We start from the raw sequence: 18,779 nt of genomic DNA, 5'->3' as shown, positions 1-18,779 counted from the left end.
TTTGTGTTTTTTGGTGTTTCATACTATTTCTTGACCACGTCCCTAAAAGATATTGCACTTATTAACTGCTTATGTTATGCATACCGTTCATAAGTACTGAGCACTTTATTTACTCAATAATATAAAAGATTAGAATATAATAAATGGTATTATGCTTAATGATCATACATGTCAGAGCAGTGGCACTGTACTCTTCATTTAAAATAAATGTTCTTCTCCCTACTGCTCTTTACATGAAGTGGTTAAGCCATACATGTTCAGACTTTAAGTAATGGTAACATTTACAATGCAGATTGCTTGTACGGACCTGAGAAACACACAGACCTTAGTGTTGTATTATATAGTAGATGGCCTTTTACAAGTCTTATGCTCCATTAAGACTGTTGGAAGTCAGGGCCATGTTTTCCCCTTCAAGGAGGTCCTCATAAATTAGTCCACATACACTGCCTTGTTTAAGCTGTCCAAGCATGTTTTTTCCACAATCATACCCATCTTTAGATGGTCACAGCCCAATACATAGGAGTCAGCTGTGCAGAACACTTGTTTTTAATAATGTGAGACTGTCAGACATAAAAGTTAAGAATGCAAAAGGAACAAAGAAAGAACAAGACACAAGACTATCTATCTATCTATCTATCTATCTATCTATCTATCTATCTATCTATCTATCTATCTATCTATCTATCTATCTATCTAGTCTGTCTGTCTGTCTGTGCCCATCCGTCCATCCGTCATATAATGTCTTACATATGTATGAACCTTTTATACATTATACATATACATATTCAATGAGTAAGCAGGAGGCAGCTTTCAAATGATTCAAAAGAGTTGTTTTCTTGTCTTGGGAGTGTTTTTCATGTCTTTTTAGTGAGTCAAGGCTGGGGGGCTGTCAAAAACAGGGCCTGTAAAAGCCCATTGAGACATCCCTTGTGTGTTTTTGAGTTATATAATAAATAAATTGTTGCTGTTGTTGACTTTGATTCTCCTCTTGCATTGGTATCTGGTCACAACATACACAGGAGGTGTTGCCGCTGATGCTTGACAGATATCTTTTCCCAGCCACATTTTTGTTTTATCACTTTTCGCATAAGGTAGTCTTTTCATGTATCTTTACTCTTTATTCATATTTATAGAAATCCTCATTTTCTCCATTTTTGAATTGTTTTAAAAGCTAAAACCGGTAAACAATATACGGTATCTCTGATAGCATTATTTTTCAATATATGAAAGGAGTGACTAAGGCATTGGATTTTAAAATCATAAGGTTGCCAGTTCAATCCTTGTGCATGATTCACTGTGCGACACAGAGCAGGTCATTTAACCTACCTGGGCCCCAACTTTATTTAGGAAATAAATATTAATAATTGTATGCTAGTCTTGTCACCTTGGATGTACCAACCAGTTATGTGATAATAATAATAAGAAGTAATAGAATGTCTGCAATTCAGATTACCACAAGTCTCAAATCTGTTTAGTTTGCCAACTTCCTGGTTTTTGCACTTTTCTCATGTAGCAGAGCATTTTAGACTTTTCTCATCCCTTCTGCCAATAATAATCCACACTTTTGACAATGCATAAACTTGATCTTTATGTACAATTTGATATGTTCCTGCATCATGAGTGAATCACAAACAATTCCAAGAAGAGGAAAAGTGAGAACACTCTTTGGTCTCCAAGTGGTATATTTGGATCTGATTTCCCCAGGAGTCACGTCATTGTAAATTTGCCTATGTGATTAAAGCCAAATGAACTATGCTTAATAAACAAATAAGTCTTTCAGGCAAAGTATCAGATTCATGAACTTTCTCAGCTTGCAAGTGACTCAAAGCTATTTCATTTCATTCATACCAACATGCTGTGAAGCATTTGTAACCAAAGAGTTAAACATCTGTAATTATTACATTTCTGGTTTGACTACAGCATATTCCAAGAGTACTTTGTTGCATGACGCAGTGTAAAGGTATAGACTGCAAAAGAAAGGAGCTGAAGGTGTGTCACAAAATATTCCAAATAAACATGGCTTATGACCACACCTATGCCTATTCACCCACACCACATGAAACAGTGCTGGTGAAGATAATAGAGGCAGAGAAAGCCACCTTTCACTGTAAGCATGGAAAGTACAACTGGGCCACACTGAAATTCTGCTAGTGGTGGCTGTCTTTCTTATATACTGTATCCATGATGGAAACCATCTTCTTCTTTTGGCTGCTCCTGTTATGGTTGCCACAGCGGATCATTTTTTTGTCCGCATATTGATTTGGCAAAATTTTAAACCGGATGCCCTTCCTGACGTAATCCTCTCCATTTATCCGGGCTTGAGACTGGCATGAAGAACCACACTGGTTTGTGCATCCCCTATAGAACAAATCTGAACAATACACTCAGAAAAATTAGCTTACTTTTAAAACGATGTCTTGGCAATTCTTAAACTTAAAGCGGAAGTCACTTTCACACATTAAGTCCAGATATATAAATAATATATAATAATATATATAAAATCCAACGTCTGTCTGTCCACTTTTCACGAGTGAACTACTTAGCAGATCGGATTTTTTCCTATAATTTTATAATAACATTCTGGTTGATTTTGCAACTTCTCTCATCGCGCTTATCATAGTTCACTTGTGGTACTGATTTATTTGCACGAATCCAAGAGTGATACTGCAGGCCGAGGGGGAGGGGGGTGGGGCCCTCCTCACTCACGCGCCAGCCTCCGTTCAAGTTGCTCTACCTCTCGCCAAGTGTTGGAGTGTACTTCGCCTCTGCTTAGATGGCGATACCCGTTTGTTCAGCAGACATTATCATCTAGAGATTGTTAAAGAGTAATGTTTGACGTTTTTGAGAAAGAGATCACAGCTACGTGTATTTTAGAGGGTACCTGCTCATTGGCAGAGATATCACGGCCACATGCTTTTCTCCCCACGTGGGGAATATGCTCTCCCATCAGAGCTGAACACAGTCGTTTGACGTTAGAGCGTACCTACCTTCCGCTTGGCCAGAATAACAATTTTATTTTTTTATTGATTTTTAAAGTTTGTCCTGTACTTTGTGGGCGGAGCTGCGGGGGACAGTTAGTCTTTAATAACTAGCCATCCATCCATCCAACCCGCTATATCCTAACTACAGGGTCACGGGAGTCTGCTGGAGCCAATCCCAGCCAACACAGGGCGCAAGACAGGAAACAAACCCCGGGCAGGGTGCCAGCCCACTGCAGGGCGCGCACACACACACACTCACACCAAGCACAATTTAGAATTGCCAGTGCACCTATCCTGCATGTCTTTGGACTGTGGGAGGAAACCGGAGTACCCAGAGGAAACCCATGCAAACATGGGGAGAACATGTTAACTCTACGCAGGGAGGACTTGGGAAGCGAACCCAGGTCTCCTAACTGCGAGGCAGCAGTGCTACCCACTGCGCCACTGTGCCGCTTAATAACTATCTTGGGAATTTAGTGGGAATTGCTCCATTACACATACAAGAACAGACTTCTAATTGTGGCTTGCATCATTGATAGCGTTCATATAAAGGTGCAGAAAAATCAAGGATCATTGAAATGACCTAAAGGGACTGCCACCTCAGCAGAGCTACAGTAATCTGGGCTTTTATAATCAAATGCATGTAATTTAATCTTACTGCTTCATGTTTTAAAGTTCACTTAATGATTTCATCTTCTGCTGAATTTGAGAGCACCTCTCAGAGTATGTCTAAGCTGGGGACATTTGTCAAATAGCTAACATTGCAAAGTAAACTTTAAGCTCCACTGTATTTCACCAGACTTATGGTATACTCGTCTCATGTGATTTGATCACTTCCTTTAATGTTACCACATTTCTCATATGGCTGATGTGACATTTTGGATGCTTAAAATCATAAGCTGCAGCTGTGAAAGTGGAGAGTCTGTCACACTGATGGCAAGACAGTCATCTTGTTCTGAATGCAAACAAGACAAAGGAGCTGACAGCGGACTTCCACTCCCTCAGAATGAACAGCGTTTAGGTGGATTATTTAATTTATTTTTAAATTTTTTGGCATGCACTTGGGAGGGCTCTGGAGATGGTAGTTACCCACCAAACCAGGGGTTGGTACTGTGTACCTAATGTCTTCTCTCTTCATCCCTTTACAGAACTGAGGATTGACGGCCGTTCGACCCTTTGATGTCACTTCTATTGTCTGCTCTCCTGGACCTGCTTGGAGCCTACATGATCAGCAGTTTGGCCATCTTTGAGTCAGTTCACTAACGGACCACATCAAGCATGGCAACACAGATGTTCCTGTAGCAGCCCACTTCAACAGCCATGGACACTGTGAGAGGGACTTTAAAGTCACAGTGCTTATGGGCAACTTCAAAACACAGCAAGAGAGAAAAAAGTGGGAAGTTAAACTCATGCTAAAATTTAACACATTACAACATGGTTTGAATAGAGACAAGAGTTTTATGGCTAGATATGAGGATTGTTTGCATTTCTTGGACTGACACAGATTGTATTGGAAAAACTCATCAGAAACTTCAAAAGACTTTGTTGGACAGTTATCTTATCCAAAGAACTTGACTATACATTGTTCTCCTCTCTTGCTAATAGAATCTCAGCCTGAAGAGGTCTATTTTTTTTTACATTTCAGATGTCTTACTTAAAGGTTTTCCAATGTTGTATCTGTCCTAGAGTGTGTATATAAACACAGGGAACTCCAGTTTCTGTATTACATCGTGCCTGAAGAAAGGGCCTGAGTTGCCTCGAAAGCTTGAATATTGTAATGTTTTTAGTTAGCAAATAAAAGGTGTCATTTTGCATGACATCTCTTTGCAAAAAGATGAATTCCTTCTTTATTTATATTCATTATATGGGATCATTATGTGTCTGCTTCTTTTTTACAACAGTTGCATGTCCTCTGTATCAGGTGACAAGCAATGGGAACACAGTAGATAGATAGATAGATAGATAGATAGATAGATAGATAGATAGATAGATAGATAGATAGATAGATAGATAGATAGATAGATAGATAGATAGATAGATAGATAGATAGATCAAAACATTTATATCTATTTTAATTAACAGGGTATTTAATATGCTGAACTGTATATTATTAACCTGCCATATAAAAAAATGAAGAAAGTTTAATTTCACAATCAGCAAGTCACACTGATTGTAATTCATGATGTTATCGGTTCTGTGCAATGAAAGGAATTCTGATAAGCTCAAAGTCTTCGTGTCAGTTGATCTAAAACTGCAGACTATGGCAGTTTGCGTAAGACATAAATCTATGGTACATCAAATGAATTTGAAGCACATGCATTTATGAAAAAAATATGGGAACTAGGCCAGTGATGGTCTTCTCGACTCCCTACACTCCCATTAAACATACATTTTCAGGGGCCAGTTTGCTAGAAGAAAAGAATATTTTATGTTAGTCTAATCCTTCACTTTCATCCTGACAAACCTGTGAAATGATCATATCAAAATAAATTTATTTTCAATTGTTCTTCATACTGAATAGTACAACTTATTTTACAGTAGACCAGTGTTTCACAATAAGGAACTTTCCACTTATTCACTCCACTTTCATGTTAATGAAGTTTGTTGTTTAGGACATTTCTGTTGTTTTAGTCACTTCAGTACATGGTTACAATATGGTGTTGTGCAGCCCATATTAAAAACAATGCAATAACATATCAAATTAGCATAAATCCAGATGTCACATTAAAGAACATGCAGTGATACACAGTACTGGGTAACATTAAATCTATTGTATTTTAAAAAGGCACATTTGTGTTTGCTGTAAAGAAACATAAACAAGATCATATGGTGTTCAGGTGATTCCTGTGTAATTTTTGGCAAAACAACAAAAACAGTTTGACAATTCAGATGTGAGAATGAATTTTCAGACATGAGTCCAACACTAGACTAGTCCAAGATGGTAGTTGAGCTGGTCATGAAGTGGCAGAGAAGGTAAAAAGGGCAGACTCATGTGATATCAGACATTGTTGTTTCTTCACTTGTCAGATCTGCAGACAGAAGATTAAGAGAGACATTAGGTGACAACACCAACCCTCAACTCAAGGTGGAATTACTATTTGATGAACCCTGACGTTGTTTCCCAAGTGCACATCTGTGACAAAGGTCATATATGTCCCGGGTTCCAGGTAAGTCTAATAACGTTCTTCGATTTGGTGGGCAGTGATCAATTATTTTATCATAGGCTAGTCCTGACACAGCTGCTGGTATTCTTATTTATTTATCAGCCTCAAGGGCTCTGTTTAACATAGCTGAAAGACCAGGCTACACATAAGATGGAAAAAATTTTTGAACTCCGGGTGTGGAATAAAAGGAACCAGCTGCCACTGCTCCAGGAGCCAGAGTCGGAAAGGAGAAGATGAAGTTTACTGTTAGAGCAGTGTAGAGAAAAGCCAAGCAAAATGACACCTTTTATTGGCTAACTAAAAAGATTACAATATGCAAGCTTTCGAGGCAACTCAGGCCCCTTCTTCAGGCAGGAGTGGAAAGAGAAGGACAACAACAGAGAAAGAAGAAGTGTTGTGTCCTGTATTTAGTGGTGCTTTATAAATGTGCTGTTTGGTGGGAAATGATTGGAAGAGTTTCCCACAGCCAAATAAAGCCCTGCAGTGTGCTGAAACTTGTGTCTGCGTCTGTCTGTGTCGGGTTTGGGTGCTCCCTGCAGGCCACAACATGTGTTAGTATTGATCTTTTAGCACTCCAGTTACTAGAACCTCCTGTTATTACTTACATGACATTATGCGTGAGTTAATTCATGTTGTAACCAGCACCATCTTGTTTAAGGATTAAGGACGTCTTTTGTGTATGGTATGAACTTTAAATCAAACAAAAAAAAGGCTAATTTCACATTTGAAGGAAATTATTGCTGCGGTGGGTTGGCACCCTGCCCAGGATTGTTTCCTGCCTTGTGCCCTGTGTTGGCTGGGATTGGCTCCAGCAGACCCCCGTGACCCTGTGTTCGGATTCAGCGGGTTGGAAGATGGATGGATGGATGGAGGAAATTATTGACTTTGTGTTCTATTGACTTAGCTTGAGCCCAACTCAAAGTGTAGAGTTACTTCTAATAAAAGAAATTAAGATGAGTTGTGTTGACTTTAGCTTATTCAATTTTACAATATTTGGTTTAGAGTTTCTAAATCCTCTCCCACTTTGTCAATTTGTACTCACAAATGTTCACTTATGGATTGCTCAGTAAGTTTAGGTTTGCCAACAGGTTTAGATTTGTTGGATGTTTAATTTATGCAGAATATGAAAAGTTAAATTTTTTTGCACATTTGCATCATGTGGACCTTTGCTTTCTCATTCATCGTTGTTAGGCCCTGAGCCTTTAGTGTAGCCTCTGTGGTTACTGGAAACATTGCAGTGCCAGTACCACTTCTGTCCCACAATTCCATGGAGCAGGGGTACTCTGGTTTTCTCCTATTTTCTAAAAACATTGGTAACTATGAGCTGGCCTGATCTGAATGAACATGGATTGTGACAGAACAACATCCCTTCTGGAGTTGGTTCATATCTTGCAACTGACATATCTGGAATGGCCTCTGGTCTTGTAAAATCCTTTAATGAATTAAAATGTTTGATAAAATGGATGGTTGAATGAGAATGGATGTGCTTTGCTGCTTTTACATGTGCTATAATGAATGTTCTAAATAAAATGTGGATATATATGAATTCAGTCTTCTGCAAAATACTTGAAAAATCTCTCAAACTCAGCACTATATTATTTCTACAGAGAATAATTTAAAAGACCATAAACCTCTTTGATTTATTTGACAGTCTTAAGTGACATTATAATTACTGCAATTCTGAAGCCTTGAATTGCATTGTGTCTGAAATCCAAAATGATACCTTACTCCATCTACTAGATCTGCATGTCTGAATACCCAGTTTTCTAGTTTTGAGGCTAAGCTTCTTTTCATATTTTTGCTGTGCGGTTATTTATAGATAATGCCACCTAAAGCAGCATAAATGCCAATATGTTACTGTCATTGCAGTTGCATTGTGCTAAGAGTGCCCATAATTATTACATTCAACAAATAGCTTACTTGATTCCCTTTATGTTGTTCTTCTAGCTTAGCAGGCCACACTACTTCATTTTTTCAATCCCTTGACAATAAGGAGCTTGCTAACCCTCAGCTTGTCCAAATACTAGAGAAGGAGCAGGAATAGCACACACTCAGGATTTGTGAGGGCAAGATCTGTGGTGTGAAAATGTCTACAGAATGGAACAAAAAGTCACATAGTCTTTGGTAAGTATACATATTTATAAAGAAGAGTCTCATCTTGAAGAACTTCACATAAACATTGAGTCTCAACTCAAAGGATCTTGAAGAGATATTTAAATTGTGATTGTGTGATCCTAAAGTTCACATAGTCCACAGTTTTGGAAAAGGTCACATTAAAAGAAAAAAGCAAAAGTAAAAAAGTAATCTGGGATCTTGGAGTAACTGAATAGGACAGTGATTTCCAACCACCAGTCCTCTGATTGGCACTAGTCCATAGAAATTCTTTGCCTCTCCGTGAAAACCAGGCTAGGTTGTTGACTGTCCCAGGGTTCTCCATTGTTAATCCAGAAGTTTGAAACTCTTATATTAAGTGTTCATCAATCTCTGTGTTGCCTATGATGCCCACAGCTTCCATACTCCATTGAACCCAGGACATCAATGGTCATGAAGCCGAGATGCATTGGACAATGAGGACACACGCACACAGCAGGTGTAGGTGCAAAGTGTTTTTTGTTTTTATTTTCACACGAAGTGTTCAAGATGTGCAGTGCTCTTTCAATAAATAAATACTCCAATAAAAGCAGTGTTCTTGTGAACGTCAAAATAAATAATCTATAAATGGGTAAAATCCATAGATTAAAACACAATCAGGATGCATATGACAAAAACAATCGCAAGCTATGGTGTGTCCTTCTAAAACCAGCATCTCCCCTGCTCACCCTCTATGGTCTGCTCAGTAAGAGGAGTCGTCAGAAAGCAAAGTCAATCTTCTTAACTAGCTCATGTCCCCACCATCATCCCTTGACATCCACTAGGATCCCATGAGCCCTGTTCCTTTGATCCCCCTAACCATCTCTTGCCATTCAACGGGAGTTATTACGTGTGACCCGTGGAGTGCTGATGTGGAACAATTAAATTTTTTAAGCAATCAGCTCAACTTCTCAGCGAACACCCCCATGGCCCCTCAACTCCACAACTGTGCACATCTACAAATTCTGATATGTACTGTTTAGAAGGAAAACCTGAACAATGCCACGGATCCACTAACTCGCATCATCACAAGCCCACCTCCAACACACACATCTCCAATCCACATTCAATGAATGTAGGTGCTCAAAGCTCCAAGGAGAACATTCACCTCTCTTTGATCTATTGTTAATAAATGCAGCCATTTGAAACTCCATAAAGATCTCTGAAGAGTTTCTCAAACTTAGAAGAATCCACAAGTAATAAAGGCTGAATAGTACTGTCTTAGGAGATATCTTTAAGGCTGTAAAATTCTAAGCAATAACAGTTCTCACAAGAATGAGCCAAAGACATCAAGAAATGTTTGGGGCATCCACCTGTATAATATTCCCTGGCTGCAAATGGGTAATTCTTGGAGTTTACAGGTTTGAGTCCAAAACAGAGCTTAGGCAGGTTGTCAAAGATGGCGGCTTTATTTGCCAAGACAGGAAATTACGTCATCAGAGTAGGCGGGGCGGAAGTGATGTCATCAGAGGTGCATGAACCAGAAGTGACATTATAAGAGGAGCCAGAACCATGCGGAATTTCCCATGGATGGTCTGCAAGGGATTGACAAAGAAATTCAGTGCATCTCACTACCCCCTGGTTTGGCATGGAATTACCATTATTCAGGCCCTTTAGCTGCCTCCCAATCGTACGTGTGTGTCAATACTAACTCCTTCCCATTTTCCATTCATATTTAAGATACTCACCAGCAGAACAACAAGTGAACCAGCTTCTGCTTCTGACATGAATGTTCTCCCCTAATGGGTCAGCACTATAAAGAACTCTGAGCCACCAGAGGTGGGTGTTCATTTAAGGATCAATTTTTTACCTTCGTGTGTTGTTTGTTTTGACTTTTTCATCCAACCTTTTTAACATAGGCCTGTATGCGAACAGAGCCCTCTCTCTGCCTATATCAAGTGTTGAGGTGGAAATGCGTCAAAGCAAGACTGAATATGACACTCGAAGAGTCTCACCACCCCTTCATAAGAGATGCTGTGCCAATCCTAGCAACAGGAAGGAAATGGGATGCAGCTTTGGCAGTGGCAGAAGCAAGGGTTACTCTCAGATACCGCAACATTGTGGGGCAAGTCCAATATGGCAGAGGGTAACTTAGTTTGGGACCAACAACACTCACATGGCTAAAGGCTACACCAAATGAACGCCGACATCTGATAGTGGATGAGGTGTACCGCCAGGAGGATGCAGCCAGATGTGACAGAGCAGTCTCTCAAGCCTAGCAAGGCTTCTGGACGAGATGGGATGGAATAGAGCAACATAAAATCACATGGAGTGAGCTGTGGAACATGGAAATGAACATGTTAAGTTTCATCATCAGAGCCACATATGATGTGCTGCCCTTGTGAACAAACCTACATCTTTGGCTTAGAGAGTGTCCAGCCTATCACTAATGTGTGGCCCTGGCAACCCTCAGACACATGTGGGTGGGTTGTAAAAACATCTTAATGCAAGGAAGAAGCATGTGGCATCAAAACCAAATACTGATGGGCTTGGCCTCAACAATACAAGACAAGAGAGTGTCAACAAATGCCATGCCACTAAATGCCCAGACTACCTTCCAAAAACTAAGATCCTTCATCCAGGAAGGGGAAAAGCAGCAGACCAAGCCCTCACCTCATGAATCAGGCCAGTTGAATATAGTCAGGGATTGGGAAATGTATGTCAGCCTAAACTAGAGACTCTCCTTCCCATCTGAAATCACATCTGCACCCAGGTTTGGTCATCTGTGTCTTCATTGTTATGCTGACAGTCCCTTGGGAGAATGCCATCAATGAGGCATAAAAAAGAAAAATGCTGCAGTATACCAGTCTCACAGCTGAATCAGAGGAGTGGGGCTGGAAGGTGAAAGTGAGTCCAGTGGAGGTGGACTGCAGGGGCTTTGTAGCCACCTCAGCTATAAGGCTAATAAAGGAATTGTGCATTACAGGGCAGGCCCAGCGACAGGCAATTAAGGAACTCACCACTCTCGCTGAAAGAAATAGTCACTGGTTGTGCCTGAGGTGAAAGGAGACAGTAAGGCCTACCAAATGATCACTCAGTAACCATGCAACACACACCCAGATCTGATCAGCCACTGGTGAACCTGCCTCAGGTGATGGTGTCATGGGGTAAAGGGCTGAAACACCCTATGAGGCCAGGGTACACACATGATGATGTGTTGTAATGGTGGAAACAACACTAAGTGGTCATCATCGATGTCATCCCAACAAATAAGACATCTCCAACCCAAATCAAGACAAATTCGGTGCTGAATCGGCAGAGACTATAACAACTAGTCTTATTAAACAGTCATCTATCTTTTTTACATTTGTCATTTTGTTTTGTGATTACAAGGTATAAACTGTCACTTGGTTGCTACATCTGACCACTCCTCTGCATATTCTGGCCATAGCAATCTTTTAAACTCTGACATGATTCACCGTGTCACCACATGTTGGGCCAAACACGTGTGACAGAAGGAATCCTGACAGTGAACAGTTCCACCTCCAGCAGTACTCCTTTTGTACTTACTGAGGACCCTGTATCACCATGGACTTGACAATTCTGAATAGGATTAATGAACTAAGAAGAAAGTGTGGTGGAAATAAGATGAAGAAAAAATAAAACTAGAAGAAGAAGATGAAGGAAATGGAGATAAAAGAGGACACTCTGATGATGTCATTTTCAGTCTAAAAGCTTTAGATAGATAGATAGATAGATAGATAGATAGATAGATAGATAGATAGATAGATAGATAGATAGATAGATAGATAGATAGATAGATAGATAGATAGATAGATAGATAGATAGATAGATAGATAGATAGATAGATAGATAGATAGATAGATACTTTATTAATCCCAGGGGGAAATTCACATACTCCAGCAGCAAAAAATATTAAATTAAAGAGTAATAAAAAATGCAGGTAAAAAACAGACAATAACTTGAATAATGTTCAACGTTTACCCCCTCTGGTGGAATTGAAGAGTCGCATAGTTTGGGGGAGGAATGATCTTCTCAGTCTGTCAGTGGAGCAGGACAGTGACAGCAGTCTGTCGCTGAAACTGCTCCTCTGTCTGGAGATGACACTGTTTAATGGATGTAGTGGATTCTCCATAATTGATAGGAGCCTGCTGAGTGCCCGTTGCTCTGCTACGGATGTCAGACCGTCCAGCTCTATGCCAACAATAGAGCCTGCCTTCCTCACCAGTTTGTCCAGGCGTGAGGCATCCTTCTTCTTAATGCTGCCTCCCCAGCACACCACTGCATAGAAGAGGGCACTCGCCACAACCATCTGATAGAACATCTGCAGCATCCTTAATATCGGGGTACCCTATGACTGTTTTAAAGTGGCATGTAAACAGCTGTTCTGTATCCTGAATGTATAACTTACTTTGGATAAAGATGTCAGCCAAATATACAATAATAACAAAAGATTTGTTTTCATTTTATATGACCATATTGGTGGCAGCTTGGTAAGAGCTGCTGCTTTCCACACCCTACAGACAGGCTTTCAGCCCTGACCCAGTCAATGTATGTAACAATTATGCACATTTTTCTGTTGTCAGTGAGAGCTTTTTCTCAGTATTTTGTCTTTCCCACTTCATCCCAAAACTGAGCCTGTTATTTTTTTTTAAATGTGACCTGAAATAGACTGGTGTCCCTTTCAGAGCTGGGTTTTTGCTTAGTGTTATCTGGATTCCCTGTCCTAGGTAAAGTGGATTCAATAATAATGGATGGAATTTGGAGATAGGTTAAAAAACATCAAAAAATGTTAACAAAGCAGAACAGTTGAAAAAAGAAATTTAACCTGATGAAGAGATAAGTAGGCATACTGAAAACAAAGAAACATGTTACAGTCCCCTGTGGACTGCATATGATGCAGTACTAAGGGAAAAACATTACTCTGTCTGTAGAAGGTGATGGGTGTCATGAATATACAGTGTTGTACACAGCTTTTCCTTTGAAAGATGGCTTAATATGTAAGCAAAGAGAAGGTCTAATTGACTGGAGGTTATGTTGAGACATAGAAAGCAGAATGATACTTTATATAGGAAAAACTGGAAAAACAAGCTTCTCAAAGAAATCTTTAGCAAAGATTTTAAAGACACTTGCCAACAACCATGGAATATGTTATTCATTGAATTAAATATGGATGACCCACTGCTATCTGCCTAACAAAACCAGCATCAAGATTAAAACCACCACAGATCCCTGGGTGTCCAAGCTCAAATGGTCCCCATGACCTCACCTCACTACCCCACCAGGCTCAGACATTATGAGCATCACATATACCAACAATAGATATGTTGACGTTGTTTCCCAAGTGCACATCTGTGACAAAGGTCATATATGTCCCAGGTTCCAGGTAAGTCTAATAACGTTCTTTGATTTGGTGGGCAATGATCAATTATTTTATCATAGGCTAGTCCTGACACAGCTGCTGGTATTCTTATTTATTTATCAGCCTCAAGGGCTCTGTTTAACGTAGCTGTCAGACCAGGCTACACATAAAATGGAAAAAATTTTTGAACTGCAGTCTGGTGTTACCTTTTTCTCTGTAACAAGTCACTGCAGTAATGGCCACCTTGTCTAGATTATGCTTTCTGTACTGTCTGGTTCTGGTGTTTTTTCCATTTTTTTTTCACTACCAATTGTTTCTTTATTTTTTCATTCTGGCTGATGGCCTGGGCCCTTACCCAACTGGGGCACCTCAATAGCAGAAGGACCAGTGGAGGAGACAGGCACAGGACACTACCTCCCCTGGAGCATCAGTTGGCAGCTCCCCAGGTTGCTACTACTCTCCGGATTCCCACAGGGCATGCTGAGATTTGAAGTTTGTGTGCTCAGGAGGCGCTGCAGGAATTGGCGAGCCCTATTTAATCGGGCTTCCACCACACCCAGGAGTACTTCCAGATCATGCTAACGGGCCACCTGCAGTGCTCCAGGTGTGGCATAAAAGGAACCAGCTGCCACTGCTCCAGGAGCCCGAGTCGGAAAGGAGAAGATGAAGTTTACTGTTAGAGGAGTGGAAAGAGAGGGATAACAACAGAGAAAGAAGAAGTGCTGTGTCCTGTATTTAGTGGTGCTTTATAAATGTGCTGCTTGGTGGGAAATGATTAGAAGAGTTTCCCACAGCCAAATAAAGGCCTGTGTGCTGAAACTTGTGTCTGCGTCTGTCTGTGCCGGGTTTGGGAGCTGCTGTGCTCCCTGCAGGCCACAACATGTGTTAGTATTGATCTTTTAGCACTCCAGTTACTAGAACCTCCTGTTATTACTTGCATGACATTATGCATGAGTTAATTCATGTTGTAACCAGCACCATCTTATTTAAGGATTAGGGACGTCTTTTGTGTATGGTATGAACTTTAAATCAAACAAACGAAAGGCTAATTTCACATTTGAAGGAAAATTATTGACTTTGTGTTCTATTGACTTAGCTTGAGCCCAACTCAAAGTGTAGAGTTACTTCTAAGAAAAGAAATTAAGATGAGTTGTGTTGACTTTAGCTTATTTCATTTTACAATATTTGGTTTAGAGTTTCTAAATCCTCTCCCACTTTGCCAATAAACACTTTCTGATATTGATGAATAGGTGTACTCACAAATGTCCACTTATGGATTGCTCAGTAAGTTTGGGTTTGCCAACAGGTTTAGATTTGTTGGATGTTTAATTTATGCAGAATATGAAAAGTTTAATTTTTTTGGGCATTTGCATCATGTGGACCTTTGCTTTCTTGTTCATCGTTGTTAGGCCCTGAGCCCTTAGTGTAGCCTCTGTGGTTACTGGAAACATTGCAGTGCCAGTACCACTTTTGTCCCACAATTCCATGGAGCAGGGGTACTCTGGTTTTCTCCTATTTTCTAAAAACATTGGTAACTCTGAGCTGGCCTGATCTGAATGAACATGGATTGTGACAGAACAACATCCCTTCTAGAGTTGGTTCATATCTTGCACAACATTGTATAGCAATGATGTGTGAAAACTTCCAAAGGGTGAAAGTCTTTGTGTCAGTTGATCTAAAACTGCGGACTATGGTAGTTTGCGTAAGACATAAATCAATGGTACATCAAATGACTTTGAAGCAATAGATAGATAGATAGATAGATAGATAGATAGATAGATAGATAGATAGATAGATAGATAGATAGATAGATAGATAGATAGATAGATAGATAGATAGATAGATAGATAGATAGATAGATAGATAGATAGATAGATAGATAGATAGATAGATAGAAACTTTATTAATTCCAAAGGAATTTGCAGAATTACAGAAGCAGACAAAAAGGCAGTACTATATGATGTTGCCCAGAGGGGACTGGGTGGTCTCGTGGCCTGGAACCCCTACAGATTTTATTTTTTTCTCCAGCCTTCTGGAGTTTTTTTTTGTTTTTTCTGTCCCCCCTGGCCATCGGACCTTACTCCTTTCTATGTTAACTAATGTTGTCTTATTTTAATTTCTTATTTTGTCTTTTATTTTTCTTCTCTTCATTATGTAAAGCACTTTGAGCTACTTTTTGTATGAAAATGTTCTATATAAATAAATGTTGTTGTTGTTGTTGTTGTCAGTCATTAGCACAGTATGTTGCAAATGCCACATCATCTATTTCACTGTTAGAACAGCACAGTACCATTCACCACACTGGAAACAACACTTTAGCAATGGAGTGACTCATTATAGAAATTAATGGTTGAGGGTAGAAGAAACCTTTTAGAACACTCCTTGGAGCAACAGAGTTGTCTCAGTCTGTTATTAAATGTGCTCCTCTGCTTAGACCAGGCCTCATACAAAGTGAGAGACACTGTCCAGGATAGTAATCAGATTCTTGAGTGACCTCTGCTCCACACAATTCCACCATTGAGTCCAGCCTAACTCCCAAGATTGAACTGGCCTTTTTAATTAATTTGCTTAGCCTATTTATCATCACCTGCACTGATACCATTTCCTCACCACACTACCACATAGGAGATGGAATTGGCCAATACAGACTGACAGAAAACATGTTAGAGTGACCTGCATTCATGAAACAACCCCAGCTTCTTCAGGAAGTAGAAGTGACTTTGACCTTTCTTCTATATAGCCTGTTGTTGTTATCCCACTCAGCCTGTTGTTCAGATGCATGTCCTTACCACCTCCACATCTTCGCCATCGATGAGAACCAGGGGCAGAGTGGCCTTGAACTTCTTGAAGTCTCTGATTGTCTTTTGTCTTATTGATGTTGAGCTGCAGGTTTATTTTGAAAGTGTCAGGTACAAAGTTCACCTTTAATCACTCTTGTGCAAATATTTCAATAGAACGTTTATTGGATAACATAATTACCACAGAATGAGCCCATTCATTTTGAATAACCTGTTCATGTTGAAGATATTAGTTGACAGGGCTCAAGTTGTATACTGTTTATACATACAGTCCCTCAGGAGAGTGGGAGAGGTGATCGTTTACTCATGTAGTATGGAAAAACAAAATAACGAACAACAGAACAATTCAAGAACCCGGAACAACCTCTGGGTGCCGGCTGGTGCTGTATGTTTCTCAAAGGCATTGATCCAGCAGAATTCTTTCAGCTTAAAGGCGAATCATGTATTTGAGTACACCTGTGGAAAATAAGTGGTGTCACAGGAGGCCGGGGGTCAGACACAGCCGGGACGCCTGAAAGAACTGGGAGGTGGCTTATACGTTCCCTGGGCCACGAGGTGGCAATCGCCCTAGATGTTGAGGGGACCACGTGGAAGGAGCAAGGAGGCTCAAGCCCACTGGGGCCCATGGCCACCGCCAGGGGGTGCCTCGAGTGTCGTGGAGCCCGGGAGATCGACACTTCCGCCACACCTGGGAAGGTGGAGGAAGGACCTTCCAGGAAGCCCTTAGAGCTACCGGGTGCAAGGGCAGCAGTTCCGCCACACTAGGAAGTGCTGCCGGAAGAACATCATCAAGCACCTGGAGCACATCCGGGTGGAAATTAAAGGGGCCGCCTCCATACAATCAGAGAGCTAGAGTCGGGAGCGGGAGCAGGATGAAGCTCCCGTGAGGAGAGGAAAGGCGGCCCACGGAGACTGAAAGAGAGGCCCGTAAGGAGGGTGATTGGTGTGGCAGTACTGTGCGTTGTAGGAACTTTATTTAGGAAAATAAACATGTGCTTTTATAAAATGTTGGTGTCTGTCTGGTGGTGTTCAGACCCGGGTCTCACTGTGGAAACCAGGATGTACACTTGGAGAATGCAGTTTAATGTAGAAAAGTACAAAGTGCTTGTGACTATGCGGATTCTCTCCACGCTCCCATGCAGCTTCAGGGAGCTCTTGAACCCGACACCGTCGGTAATGTCACCGATGAGCTTGGCAGTGAGGCATAACAAAAGTGCCAATGTGCTTTTATTAAAAACAACAACCAAAAACAACAGTGTCCAAATAAATAAGATGCAGTGCATCACAATTTCTTCAAATAAATAAATAATCCCAATCAAACAGTTGTAAAGTGGAGGTTAAAAATAATAGAAAAAAAAAGAATCCTATAAAACAACGAGGTTAAAACACTGCTGGGAGCAGTCCTTTAAAAACACAAAGCCCGGTGTCTTCTTTACCTGGAGGCTCCCCTGCTTCTCCCATCTAGGCCCCGCAACAGGACAGTCGCCCTACCAGCATCTGACCTTCTTCCCACACGACTGATCTGGAGGCTTCCGGATCCCTGGCTTCGGTCTAGCACTCTCCAGATCGAGACTTGGCTTTCAACCCAACGGCCAAGACGCTCACATTGGGGATTCTCCTTCCGAGCCTCCCGACTCCCGCTGCCTTCTTGGCCTTATGCAGCCAGCCGTCCTTCTTCCAGTCACTCCTACTCTCTACAAAATGCTCAGCGGGAGCGACCACTACCAACTGCCCTAGGTGTTGGCCAAACACTCCAGCTAGTGCTTACTGTCCAGCTGCCTGCCTGTGAGCCTTCTCTCTCTATGTCTCTCTCTCTCTATCGCTCTCTCTCTCTTTCTCTCTTTCTCTATCTCTATCTCTCCACGCTGCTTCCTTCAACCTTCATTTCTTTCTCCTTTTTTTCCCCCGCAGGCCGCCTCGCGGTTCTATTTATGTCGGGGATGTGGTTCACCTGTGGCAATCAGTGGCTCCCGGGAACAATTACGGCTGCGGACAACTCCTCACCTGTGCACTTAAGTGAGGTTCGTCTGCATCACGCATTCCCTGATTCCACACATCACCATGCCCCCTTGCTAAGCCGCAAGTGCGGCAATTATTTATTTAAAACTGGCCTTTTTGACGTGAGCTGAGGACCCTCTATACCACAGTGCTACACATGGGCAAAAATAATATCAATTATAAACACAAGATGGGAGGCACTGTTCTACAGGAAGCAACCCTGAAAAGGATTTAGGGGTTCATGTTGATGAAACATTTCCATCATCTAAGCAATGCAGAGGATCGATTATAAAGGCAAATAATATGTTAGATTATATTATTAAAATTGTTGAATATAAATCAAGGGACATTATGCTTAGGCTATATAATGCACTAGTGAGATGGC

This window comes from Erpetoichthys calabaricus, chromosome 17, assembly GCF_900747795.2.
Source record: "Erpetoichthys calabaricus chromosome 17, fErpCal1.3, whole genome shotgun sequence".
NCBI classification, from domain to species: Eukaryota; Metazoa; Chordata; class Cladistia; order Polypteriformes; family Polypteridae; genus Erpetoichthys; species Erpetoichthys calabaricus.
Note: the sequence above shows the minus strand (reverse complement) of the source record.